The 13,099-nt window shown below is 38.4% G+C and overlaps 1 protein-coding gene and 1 long non-coding RNA gene across 5 annotated transcripts in view; one reads left to right on the forward strand and one right to left on the reverse strand.

Annotated features, from left to right (window-relative positions):
• The window catches only part of GALNT18 (polypeptide N-acetylgalactosaminyltransferase 18), a 252,985-nt gene that overhangs the window by 18,326 nt on the left and 221,560 nt on the right, over window positions 1-13,099 (reverse strand). The gene's annotated exons all lie outside the window — the stretch shown is intronic.
• LOC128152662 (uncharacterized) overlaps window positions 1-13,099 on the forward strand; it is a 38,926-nt gene that overhangs the window by 10,824 nt on the left and 15,003 nt on the right. The window lies entirely within an intron of this gene.

A 13,099-nucleotide genomic window follows, 5' to 3' on the forward strand; every position in this document is an offset into this window, starting at 1 on the left:
CATCAACTCTGATTAGACCATTTCATCTGAGGATAATACCTAACTGGCAAGGTAAGAAAAGAGAACGGCAGCACAACAGTTCAGCAGGAAGGATCTCAATCTTTTATACAACACATAGAAAGATAAATGGAAGGTTTTCTACAAATGCTAAAAAACAAATTTGAGGCAGCTAACCAGAATCCAGTATATACAATAAAAAGTTATTAGCAGTTGGTGACAGACAGATACATGGCAGGAAAGAGACCAGAATGGCCGTGTTTCAGGCTATTTGTTCTCATTTTATTTTGTATATGTCAATACACACAGACACAAGAGACTGGAAAAAGGGACCAGATGCTGACTGCTCTGGATTTGTAGCAAAGGAGTGCTCTCATCGGCCTCAGTGATTATACTTATGACTGAAGGCATGACACTATTACAGTACACAAATTCTTTCCGCTCTGACTACAAACAGATATGTGGATGGTTTCTCTAGAAGGAAGAAAAAGAAGAAGGAAGGTTAGCTTGCCAGACAGAGTCAATAACGTGTCCTCTTGAAGATAACAGGTTACATATAAGCCCAGAAAGGTTAACACAGGACTATGCTGGGATTGTCTGTTTGCTAATCACAAACAGAATTTATTTTGCTAAAATCAGACCTTTTTCCTGAGAGGACCATGAGAAAGATGAAATGGCAACATCATGCTTTAGGAACCTTATCCGGTAAGGGTAGGTCTAAGGCTTTGACAACTCTAGTGGTATCAGAGTCACAACAGACAAGAGCTGGACAGATGCACCAAATTAATGTCCCCGTCATCTTACTGTATCCATTCTATGTGTCTGTAACAAAAGGAGAGCTGGAAATCATTCTGTGTGTATTTGGGAATCTTTTCTGTTCCTGGAGGCTGATGGCACTATCTCCTGGTATCTGTTCATTGTTGATGTTGTAACTTGTTTTATATGTGCTTATTCTTATTTGTGAAAACTCTGATAAAATATTAATTGCAAATAGGAGGGAAAGCAGAGAAACAGAACAAACCAGGACTGAGGAGAGATTTGGGAGCTTAATGTAAAAAAACAACTTTGAATGCTGAAATCAGTCAATGCAGGAATTAAATACAGATCAAAACAAATGGTGGTGTTTCTGTGCAAGACTATGTCCTCTGTTTACCCTCCTGGAACACTTCTGGGGCAGATGCGCAGCAAATGTAAACTGACATAGTTGCATAAAAGTTAATGAAGTTACCATTAATGGTTTACACTAATCAAAGTTTTGACCCCCTTCATCCAGTTTCATTCTTTTCACCCCACAGAAATGATAACAGAAATCTGAGCTGGCTGAACTGAGGTGAGTCTAGGTTTTAAGAGTCTGAATAGAGAAAAGTTGAATAGTTCAGTGATGCCTTACAGGAGAAGAGAAGGGTAAATAAAAGGGCCTAGCAGAGCACATTTCCAAAATGGTTGGTTGTTACTGATTGAAGTAAACAGTAAGAACTGCAGAAGGGCTAACAAGACCACACCCCAACAGACTCCATCCATAAGTTAGATAATTAACATTCCCGGAAACAAAACTGGTGCTTTAGAAGAGCAATAAACATTGAGAATGCACTTTCTAGACAGACCAACAGCAACTATTTTAGATATGTTTAAGATCTATCCAGATGCTTTTTTTGGAGAGAGATTGAGGTAGTGATATAGCAAGGCAGTAAGATCAAGATGATCTTTTAAAGGGATTGTTAATACACTGACTCTACAGACAAACATTTTGTTGCAGCTCATTTGCCTCTTACCTAAAATTACTACTAGAAAAATGAGAGGGAAATTGTCAGTTATTTGCATTTTTTTTACTAATAGAAAGTTATTTGTTAATTCAATTTTCTCAGCACATTGTCACCAGAGATTACATGGTAGAAGAAAATCAAGGGGGTTTGCATTTTTTTCTTTTCTTTTCTTAAAGATACACATCAGTCACTGAAAACAAATTAGCAGGTTTGGCTGTAAGTCTGAGAAGTCCACACTATAGCTCAGGGTTGCTTGTGCAAAAAAAGTGGTGTACCTGCAAACCCTCAGGGCTGAGCTGTTTTTAATTAGCTCAGTCTCCTCAGCCTTTCACAGAGTGACCTGAAGGTAATAATTTCATCTTCCTGGATAAAGCAAGCCCAATTCATAGTGCAGCTTCACCAGGTTTTTTTTTTTTAGTGTCAAATCAGCAATGGTTCAGTCTAGGCAGCCTTCTGGGCAGAAGCAGAACGATGGCTCTGGCTGGGGGAATTACCCAATTCTGTTTGTTGGCAAAACTGTACAGAAATAGAACAATCAAATGCACTTATGCTTAATAGGGATAATTAGCAGGTTGATCCTTATCTTTAGAGAGCTCACCCTACCTACTAATCTCACTTCATTTTTTATTATGGACCAGTTTAGAAAAAGAGGTGTGAAATCTTGTATTCTCACCTAGTACAGGGAAAAGCACCTTTCAGCTCTTAAGTGGCATGTAAAAATAAGCTCAAACTGAAAGAGACTGTGGTATGGTGGCAGTTAGTCCTTCTAATTAGGCTCTTTCAGGATGTTGCTTTGCTTATCCAGTAATATGGATATTATTTAATTATTCTATATATTCATTATTATAAATATTTTAATATCTTACCCAATAATACCATATCTTTTTTCAGAATTGAAAACATTGCACAACCTAGTAATTTAACTACTATGTTTTCCTAATGGAGGAATCACATGAAAAGCACATACCCTCTACAAATTCTACTTGAGCAGCACGCTAGCAAACAGTGAGGTATCGGTTTGTGTTGCACTTGGCCAGAAAAGTTTTCTTAGAACTGGCTCCTTTCCCCCAACCCAAGTATAAAACAGTCCCTGCACTGAGACAGCATAATAATAACTACGTCAGGATGAAGGGAGGATATCCATTTGGTAAAACAGAATTAACTGTTGAGACTACTGATCAAACTCGAATGATCTTCTAGGCTGAAACCTAAAGCTATTAAACTTGAAATCATGGTAAAGCCTCCCTTTAAATTATTTCATATATTAAGTATTCTAATTGCTTTCACACTGTATCTCCCTGTTTCTATTTGATTATTTTAATTTTCCAGAGTACTTTGGGGGTTTCTTTTTTTGTTTCTTTTTTTTGTGTGTTTTGTTTTTGTTTGTTTGGTTGTTTTTTTAAGATGGTACACAAATTACCTTTCTGGAGTGGGCAGTAGGAGATTAACCAGCTGAGTTACTTGAACTGAGTTATCATCTCATAATGTACTTATTAGGTATGCACATATATGCCTTTTTATTGATCATATTTTAAATTGACTTGCAGGTAAAATACAATCTTACAGATTAAAACCATGCTTACGTTTCATCATCTTATGTGTAGCCCTATAAAAAAGTTTGTACTTGTGATTTAAATCAGTTGTTAAACAGATAAATGCCCACTGCATTACTTCTTCAAGAGGATGCTTTTAACAAGCATCAACAAGTACACTAGCTGTTTTGCAGTCCACTTCAGCACAAAATGGACAACTGAGGCACTTTTGTTTGAAACACTTCAGAAGATACAGGCAAAACACATTTTACCAGCACATCTGTTCCTACAATATTGCAACATCACCATTGACTAACAGAACAAAATAGAAATTTTGCAGTAATTTAGGAAAGTAACTTTTGAACAATCACTCCAGTACTTTCTTGGAAGTCCAAACAACTAAATATTGAATACAGACTATTAAGTCATTATGGTAACTTTGAAAATTTTACCAAGAACTTGGACCTTTCATTTCTGCTACAACAGCAAATGTCACAGCAGTCCTTGTTCAAGGGACTGGAAACTCAATAACCAAACATTTGCTTAGTTCCACTGAAGTCAAAACACTTGCTGCATGCCGATATACAGATTCAAAGTTCCTTTGCACTTTCACTGAAGACGCAACCTCAGCAAAACACAGCCACGCATTTTCACATCGCCATCACATACATACTCCCTGAGGAGCTCCTGAACTCCCACAGAAAAAATCTTGCTTGGATGTTGGTACCAAAGCACACGATTAAAAAAAACCCCAAACCAACACTCCCTTATTCTGTAACAAAATAAGCCTCCCTACATTTCATGAGTCTGCTGTAGCCCACAGCACTTTACCATCTATTTCTTTCACTGTAACAGTATTGATGTACAACTGTGTCTCCTGGGCAACTGGAAGGGAGCACCTTTGTTCAGGAAATCAGTTAGGTTCTACAAAAGGCACTTATCTTCTCAAGAAGTGAAATTACAAGGATTCAGCATTACTGTCAGTTAGAAACTCTGTAAAAATGTAGGCAGGATTTGTGATCTGCAAAGTGTCAGAGTCAACATGGGGCCTGAGCCTTAGGCACTTCCACATCTCCTTCAACCACACTCCCAGCAGGTGCTTTTCAAGGGTGGATGAGTGCCGTTCACACACTGACAGGCTGGCTCTGGAGGCTGCCACTTGCTGCCTGCTTTCCCTGCCCTCGCTACAGGTCCAGCTGAATTCAGTGTCCTCAAGAAACTTCCTCTGGAAGCCTGGGCCTTGCAGCAGATTAAAGTGATGCAGAAGAAGTTGTTCAAAACAAAACCTGGTGTTATTAATCTGAAGGTTTACAGCAAGCAAATGATTAAAGTTACAAAAACTTCATACCTGGGTCTGAAAAAAAAGCATATCAGTTGCCTTCAAAGTTTGACATAGGTCTCTGCCACAAGGCTTCTGTTTCAGTCTCCCTTGTGTTCTTGGAGAACAGCCTCATAACTAATCACCTTCATAACTAATCCTCCTCTGGACTGTAAAAGGTGAGGTTTTTTTTTACATCTGCTGAGAAACTTGGCCTGCAAATATCCTTGTGCCTATAAAATGGTATCTTCCAACTAAAGGACCAATAATTCTGTAGCTTTCTTTAATTTATTTTCCTAGAAGTGTCCTATTTAAGGCCATTACTTCATTTCTTGTTTGCTCCACCTAATAATCTGATTATTCACATTAAGACATGCAAACTGAGATTGGTATCACATTAATAAAACTTACTTATAAAATGGTTCCCAAAATCTTAACTTCACCTTAAATAAGGTGAAAGAGTGAGATTTAGAATCACGGAATGGTTTGGCTTGGAAGGGACCTTAAAGATCATCTAGTTCCAACCCCCCTGCCATGGGCAGGGACACCTTCCACTAGACCAGCTTGCTCAAAGCCCCATCCAGCCTGGCCTTGAACACTGCCAGGGATGGGGCATCCACAACTTCTCTGGGCAACCTGTTCCAGTGCCTCACCACCCTCACTGTAAAGAATTTCTTCCTAATATCTAATCTAAATCTACCCTCTTTCAGTTTAAAACTGTCACCCCTCGTCCTATCACTACAGTCCCAGTTAAAGAGTCCCTCCCCATCTTTCCACTAGGCCCCCTTTAGGTACTGGAAGGCTCCTATAAGGTCTCCCTGGAGCCTTCTCTTCTCCAGGCTGAACAACCTCAACTCAGCCTGTACTCACATGGGAGGTGCTCCAGCCCCCTGATCATTTAGTCAAGGCATACTTATATAATTGTTGTTTTTTCTAAACAGTTTTTTTAAGAACAAAATTTGTTTGTCCTAAGGAGACAGCTAAAGGAGGAAAACACAAATTAATGGTAGTTGAGAGGTGCATAGCCTAGGATTTTTAAGAAATCTTCCTGATGACTAGGAACTGTTAGAGAAAATTTGGTGTCCTAAATATTCTCCCCACCTGCATTTCAGGTGAACTAATTTGCTGTATATTACTTTTTCTATTTAATATCCTAAGCCTAACTTTTTCAGAAAATTTGCTTGTATATCGGGAAAACTTGCAATACAGTATTGCAATGAAAACAAAAACTGTATACAGTACTGATACTCAGACAAGCTCCAGAATAAAGGAGAAGCAGCTTCACCCTTTATTTGCCATTGGACCAAGCCACACCCTTGCTCATTTTGGGGGAGTGCAGGGACTCCCCCTCCCTCTTGATGCAATCTCACGTACCAAATCAGCATGGAAGAGAAAAAGGAGAGTTCACGCTTGGAGTCACAGTCTCCCCTAAATCTCAGTTGTTACGTTCAGATCAAAGGGTCCTTTTGCCCTTCTGTTCTACCTATCTCCTAGACAAATTCTGCTTTTAGCTGTAATTTTGAAATATCACTGGTACAGCCAGCCATCTAACTGCCAAAGAGTTCGTCCTCTGCTAAGCTAATCCTCACTGGGAAAAACATGTGCACAGCAGATGCAAGTGCCAGAGGCATAAAGTGGGCATAGCAAAAGGAGATCTGTGTCAGCAGAATGCTCAAAATCAGAAAAAAATGAGTTTGTGATTTATCGAAGCTTAGAGCAGAGATAATCCATACTGAATCTAGCATATAGGTATAGCAGATACTTCTTTCCTGGTGTTAGAGCTCATTTGACAAGATTTGGCTACCTTTGTTTACACGGGGGGAATCATGCTAAGCACAATTTGCAAAATCCCCAGTTAGTACTTCAGTTCCTTCGTAACAGCAGCGAGGCTCAGCGTAGCCAGATAGAGCAGACCAAAACCTTGGGACAGACTTCACTGGTACAGATCAGCCAGTCAGTCAGGGCCTAGAAGACTGAAAGGTGTTGCTGTTCTTTCTAGAAAATTACTAAAGGATTGCCGTGGCAGGTTTCCTGTAGGGCTAGAACGATAATTTTTGTGGGATACTCTCATCTTGCGTGCTGTGTTGCAGTGGTGCAGTACAGAAGACACCCCAAATCTGCCATGAGAGCAATGAAGGCCCAGGTAATTCAGCCAACTTTTTTGCCCAGTGAAAATCTTTCAAACACCTACATGAAATAAAATCTGCACAAACATGATGCTGTAGAGAACAAGGGAAGGTACATGAGCTCTGCTGACTTGGACACAAATACACGGCTTTGTCCTCACAATGATGTGATGTAGTTTCTATTCACGAGAAGTTTGCCCTAAAAGATCAAAATGTGATTCCTGTTGCAATTAACACTGAAATTCTGCTGACTTGAAGTGCAATGACATTTTTGGCTCCAAGTTTATTATTAAACTTTGAAAAGCCACCAGAGTTGATAAAGACTTCAGAGCTGAAGTGGGTTGCCAGTTGCAGTAAATTATTCATAGGAGCTGGTTTATCATGTAGCAAAAAGTTACAGTAAGATGTTCAACTTAACACAAGATGATTATCTGAAGGATAAATTGCCAACTCCCCACTGGAAGTTTAAAGCAATACACACCAATTTTCAGGCTGAAAGCCATTTGTAATCCTTATGGCAATGTTCCCAGATGAAATTACGCTGAAGACTGGTACATGACTCTGCATTTATAATGAGCAAACTTAATGCTCAGCACCAGCAGTATTTATTTGCTACCCTGCTTTTGGCATAATAACTACGAGGGATAAGAAGCGTGATTCACCACTACTTTATTCCATCTTTGAACTGTATTTTTCTTCAAATGAGTCTATGAAGTCATTTATTGTCAGGAGTAATATATTAACATATTAGGTCCAAAGCCTCACAGCAGATTCATACTTGACTACAACTCCAGCTAAAGAGCAGTCTGGTGGATTCCAGTAAATCCAGATTTAGCTAACATTGCTGTTATTTGGCTATTTATGTTGTTCTTGACTTTTATTCCAGCATTTTTTGTTATATAAGCACATCTGAACAAAAGAACTTTCCAACCCTGATAAGAAACTCTTGACAGAATCCAAATTCATTATGAATAACACAAACAAATACATCACTAAGATAAAAATCAAGCGTTTTCCCATTTACCGTTCATGTAGGAAGCGACAGGAGAGAGAGGCTGTGCTGTCCTGTAGCCACAATCAGCAGCATCGCTGCGTCTTGTGCTGCCCTAAAAGACTTACTGCTGAAGAAGTACAAGCATAAGAACACAGGCTGAGAAGTACAGAAAGTTATCCCTAAGCCGTAGGTCAACCTTTAGAAGATTCATGTTACTTTTTTGAGGTAGGTTTTCAGCTGGTGCAGCCTGATGATACAACTTTAAACCAATTATAACCATATATTATCCATGTTGAGGTTCTATTCACTATGAAACTTGTCTTACTGATGACCTGACAAACAGCTAGCGTACCAAGTGTAGCAACACTGTAGTTTAGACTTAAATTGTAAATCATGTAAGAAGAAAACAACTCGCTATTTCACTTCAGTGTTTAGATTTGTATCTACTGAATTAACCCACCAGCATACTATCTGACCTACTTGCTCTTCTTCATGCCTGTGCACTAATTAACTTCTGAACTCTAAGCAACAATCAATATTTGATAGCAATAAACCCAAGGTGCTCAGAAACTTTAAATAATATAGTGTGATGCTATAAATACAGGCTTAAAGACAAAAAAATGTTAACATTATTTTAATAGAAAACAGACAAGAATTCAATGCCAGACTTTTTAATTTAAATTAATGAACCTATATTGCAGTGGAATACCTAATACTGCTGTTGCCTACTTTGCTATTCTGCTTTGGTTTTATTTAAAACAAGCAAATAAAAATCCTCTTACTTAAGCTCCACTTTTTAAACTTAATAGACCTGTTTTTATATATGCTTTCAGTAATTACTTTCATAGTTTTCCTAATGCTGGTAACTACAGAATTAACAAGGCCTGGATAAATTAAAATTTTACTTGATTCACTTCCTAAAGCTTCTCTTCGTTTCACTCTTCCACAGGAAAAAAATAAAAGGCAGTAAATAAAAAAATCAGAACCATTCTAGCATAGACAACGGTGTCCTTTTTTTTAAAAAAGCATACTGTCTTACAGCTCCTGTGACTTTGTCCTGAATCTGAATTTTCCCTCTCCCACCAATCCCTCTTTACCCTTCACAGTTTTCTTTGTGGATTCCTACAGAATCTCTTGTCTTTCTTACCCTGTTTCTTCTTCTTCAACACATACTCATCTGCAAACAAACTCAGCCATCGTCCCCACATGCTGATGCACTGGTCCATACTTTACACCAGAGTTGACTCCTTCTGGCCAAATTAAAATCTGAGCTAGTTCATTACCATGTGTGTATAAGCATTTGGTAGCTCAGCATCAAGAGGTTTAAAAGCAGCTTTTTACCTTTTCACAGCTACACCCAAGTGTTTCACATTAATATGGGCATAGTCACATCCAGGTAATCATGCATTTATTTAACAACACACATCTTCATCTTGAACCTCTTCCAAAGTCATCAAATCTTGTTATACAGCCTTTTTTTCCTGCAACACACCTCTAAAATACAGCTTTTCCACTCAGAGTTGACCCCTGCTGGCTTCCCTCACTGATATCAACACTCATGCCCTCTTCAAATCCATCCTGAATGCTTCTGAGAACTTGGTTTTCAGGTTGCCTTTCAGGAAGGCAATATCCTTCCACTTGTTGTGTTTCCCATGCTGCACAAACTGCTTGTCATCATTTTCAAAGCCCTTCTCAACTCCTCCTTTTACTTATCAGCCTAGCAAGTATCAATAGGTTATCTTCTATCTCCTAATTAGATCAGGATGCTAGCCTTCATTGGTCACACTTTTCAAGCAAGTATTCCTGGAAGCTAGGAAAAGTAATGCTGGCATCTTCCAAGGAACTTAGCTTCCTCTGCACGTTCCACAGAATTTCCCTTTTGCCCAGATGTCTCAAAAAACCTCCAACCCAAAAACCAAACAATAATTTTGCTGATGTACCAAAAACATTAACCAAGAATGGTATGTCAGTACCTGATAGCATTCCTTTCCCCTCTCTCCCACAATGTCCTACAATCTCCTGTTCCTAATATTCTATGTGTAGACTTCAGCTCTTCAAGTCAAGGGCGTACTTTTTATTATGAGGCTGTACAGCACTCAATAGAATATATTTCTAGGTCATTATTGGGATGCATAGAACTACAATAATAAGCATAACAATAAAAAAAATGTAGTGCCAGGGGTGAGTCAGGTAGCTTACCACTTGTCAGAAAAAATGTACGTGTTTTTCCTACTGGTATAACCTTCTGAACATTTTTTAAAATAAATTGTCTTATTTCTACTATTATTACCTTTTTCTAAACTGAATTTGATAAAATTTTGTGTCTGCAACTGATAAGTCAGGCAAATTACAAGCAAGTGCCACACCTTCTAAATGAAGATACTCTACTAACATCTTGATCTTGAGGGTTTGATGTTTTTTTAATTTTGGGGTTTTTTTTTTAATTTTTTAAATTTATTTTTTAAATCCAGTCCTGTCATCTTTAATCCTGTATGGTAGGTGAGCAATGACTATGGATACAGAGGTTCTTCAATTCCTCTTGTGTTCCACAAGTGCTGTGAACTTTCGTCATTTTGCGAAGGGAACAAAGTAAGGTAGTTACGTGTACAACTTTGAGAAGAATTCCCATCTCCCTACAGACATTACTTAACCTCTATGCCTACTGGCTCTCCTGGCTTCACTGAAAGCAATCTCAAATCTGTTTCTAATTTCTGATGAGGCAGATCTCACCCATTCTTCTTAGGATCATGCATGCATTTGATTTAAGGTTTCCAGAGGTACCACACTGATACCAACATATGCAAATACAAGAAAAAATTGTCTAAAAATTATTTATTTTGGTGCCGAAGACAATAAAATACAGACATTAAAACATCTACATGGAAGTGAGGCATTATGTACAGAAAAGAAAAACGAAAAGATAGGCAACACATTTCAACCTCAGCTGGTTAGCAAAAGTCTGGTTATCTTTTGTTTGTTTGTTTGTTCAGGCTACCATCAGGGACATACTTATTTTTCCCCTCAAAACAAAATGAAACACCCACAAGAGTTCATCAGTCAAACTTAAGTTTATAAAGTGACCTTCTTGCAAGCACCTTTGAGAGAAGAACAAATTGAAATGCAAAACCAACTGCTCTTAGTGTCTTAGAAAGTCTCAGTAGTAGTTTTTTAGTCTGCTTCTACAACATGCAAAGGAGTAAATCCCATAGCGAGAAGAATGGGGCTTGATTCATTCACAGCAAGCCTAAAATACGTCTGACATAATTCTACTGAAATCAAATGAACTGTCAGGATCCAAGAGTCTCTCCCCCTCTTCCTTTGCATGTGATAAAGTTTATAGATGATATATACCAAGCAGCACCATACACTGACCTAAATGAAAACATATACTGATTTTACTCTGCAAAGGCTGCAGTCAGAACACAAGTGGAACATCTTGTTGAGACTGAGGTGAAGCTGGAACCTAAAGATCCTGTAGGAATCACAGAATGTAAAACAGTAAAAGGTGCATCATACTGAGATTTTTAAAATCACCCCAGATTTTATGGGAAGGTGGGCTATCTGTCATTCCATGTAGTCTAGGCTAGAAGAGTAGCTGATACAAAGCTATAAAGAACCCAGTTAGAGACTTAAGTTACAATGGACTGAATACTCTGAAATTAATGTGCAAATTAAAGCTGAAGTAAGAGCCTAGGACATCCCACAGTCTGTCATTGCTCTCTGACAAAAAGGAAGCTCTGACGGTTTCACCTAGTCCTATTAGCAGTGTTTCCTTCAGCAGCAGTTTTAACCTCCCACTTGACCTCCTAACCTCTCAGTGCTTGGTGTTAAATAATTATACTCTAAAAGTCTTATTATGGGTATTATTAAACTTGTGAATTAGTTAGGAGTGCCATATAGCGACCTGTGAGATAAGCAGCACTAGCTATCTGGAGTACTATCAATATTCTAACATAGTGACTAGTTAGAAAGACCTCTGCAGTGCAGCAGAGGACCTCAAACACCAAAACAAGGAAAAGAATTTTTCTTTGTTTAAACCCAGAAGTGCAAGAGAAACTCAGCACAGATGTACAGCATTCGCATAGACAATTTTCCTCAGTTTTTAGGCTCTCGCCTGGCTTCAGGAATTGTTGTATGGCTGAGATTGTGACATATTGCCATCTGGGATCTCCACCTTAAAGGCTTATTACTTGCAGGTATATTGTGCATTTCCATACACAGAATATTTAGTGCTGCAATTTCAGTGGTAAGCAGTTCTTTTACCAAGCTCTGCCACTTGAGCTGTTCAGTGGATACTTCTGTAGTCTTTCCCCAGGTTAGAATTAGTCATTTTTCAGAGTAAAACCCTGACATTATTAAAGTGTGCAGAAGTTTTGCCTCAAGTTTTCATGTCATATACAGTCTATAATTACAGAACAGGCAAATGCTATATATGGCCTACTTTCATGCTCAGTAGCATTATTTGTAATAAACTACTCTATAACAAATCTCTGCCAGGTTTAGTAGCCATACATTAGTACTTAAAAGCACCAGTGGCACTTTGTCATAATATGAATAACATTTCAGACATCTGATGTCTGTGCTGTGATTTCCTTTTCTTTAAATGACTTATATGACTTAACGGCCAACTTCACAACAGTTTATTAATGGAGGATGAGTTTGAATACTGGTGATGCAGACATGACTGATAACCACCAAAGCAAAGAAAGAGCACCTGTACCATTTCTTGTTGGTCATTTCTGTCACCGACAGTTAAGCTTTTTCTCTTTTTATAAAATGTCAAAGCGTCATTTACATTTCACTTTTAAGTTTGTGCTGATTGCTTTAACAGATGAGGGCCTGTGGCATGGTTATTCAGTGGATAGGGGTGAGAGGGGCAGCTCTCAGTCCTGTGGAGCACAAAGGAAAGTTACTCAGTGTTCCAGCCCTGGCACGTTCTGTAGTGTTTTGCCTAGTTAAGCCCATTGAGCAGAAGAAAAGAATTTCTAGTATTTTAAATGGACAGCATCAAAATCAAAACAAATCCTTACTTGCACTAGCCCACAAAAAGTAAAAACATTATTCCTTAGCTGTAGAGGATGTATTTCAAACTACAAAGTCTATCACTTCAACTGATTTGTTTCAATCTTTATTGTTGGTCTCTCTGTAGCGACTACTCATGAAATTTTATCCAACCCAACTGTATCCTAAAAGGAAATTTCTTTCCTGAAACATTTTTAAGCCTTCCAAGGCAAGTGGAGAAGTATAGGTACCTTAATAGAAGTGGTAATTTTCCTGCCCACCAAATGTCTGGAAGTAGTGGCTCCACTGTTTGACAGCAAATGACACAGAGAGAGAAGTCAGCATCTAGAATTTAAATGAAGAGTCTA

The sequence above is a fragment of the Harpia harpyja genome, chromosome 16, assembly GCF_026419915.1.
Source record: "Harpia harpyja isolate bHarHar1 chromosome 16, bHarHar1 primary haplotype, whole genome shotgun sequence".
In the NCBI taxonomy this organism is placed as follows: Eukaryota; Metazoa; Chordata; class Aves; order Accipitriformes; family Accipitridae; genus Harpia; species Harpia harpyja.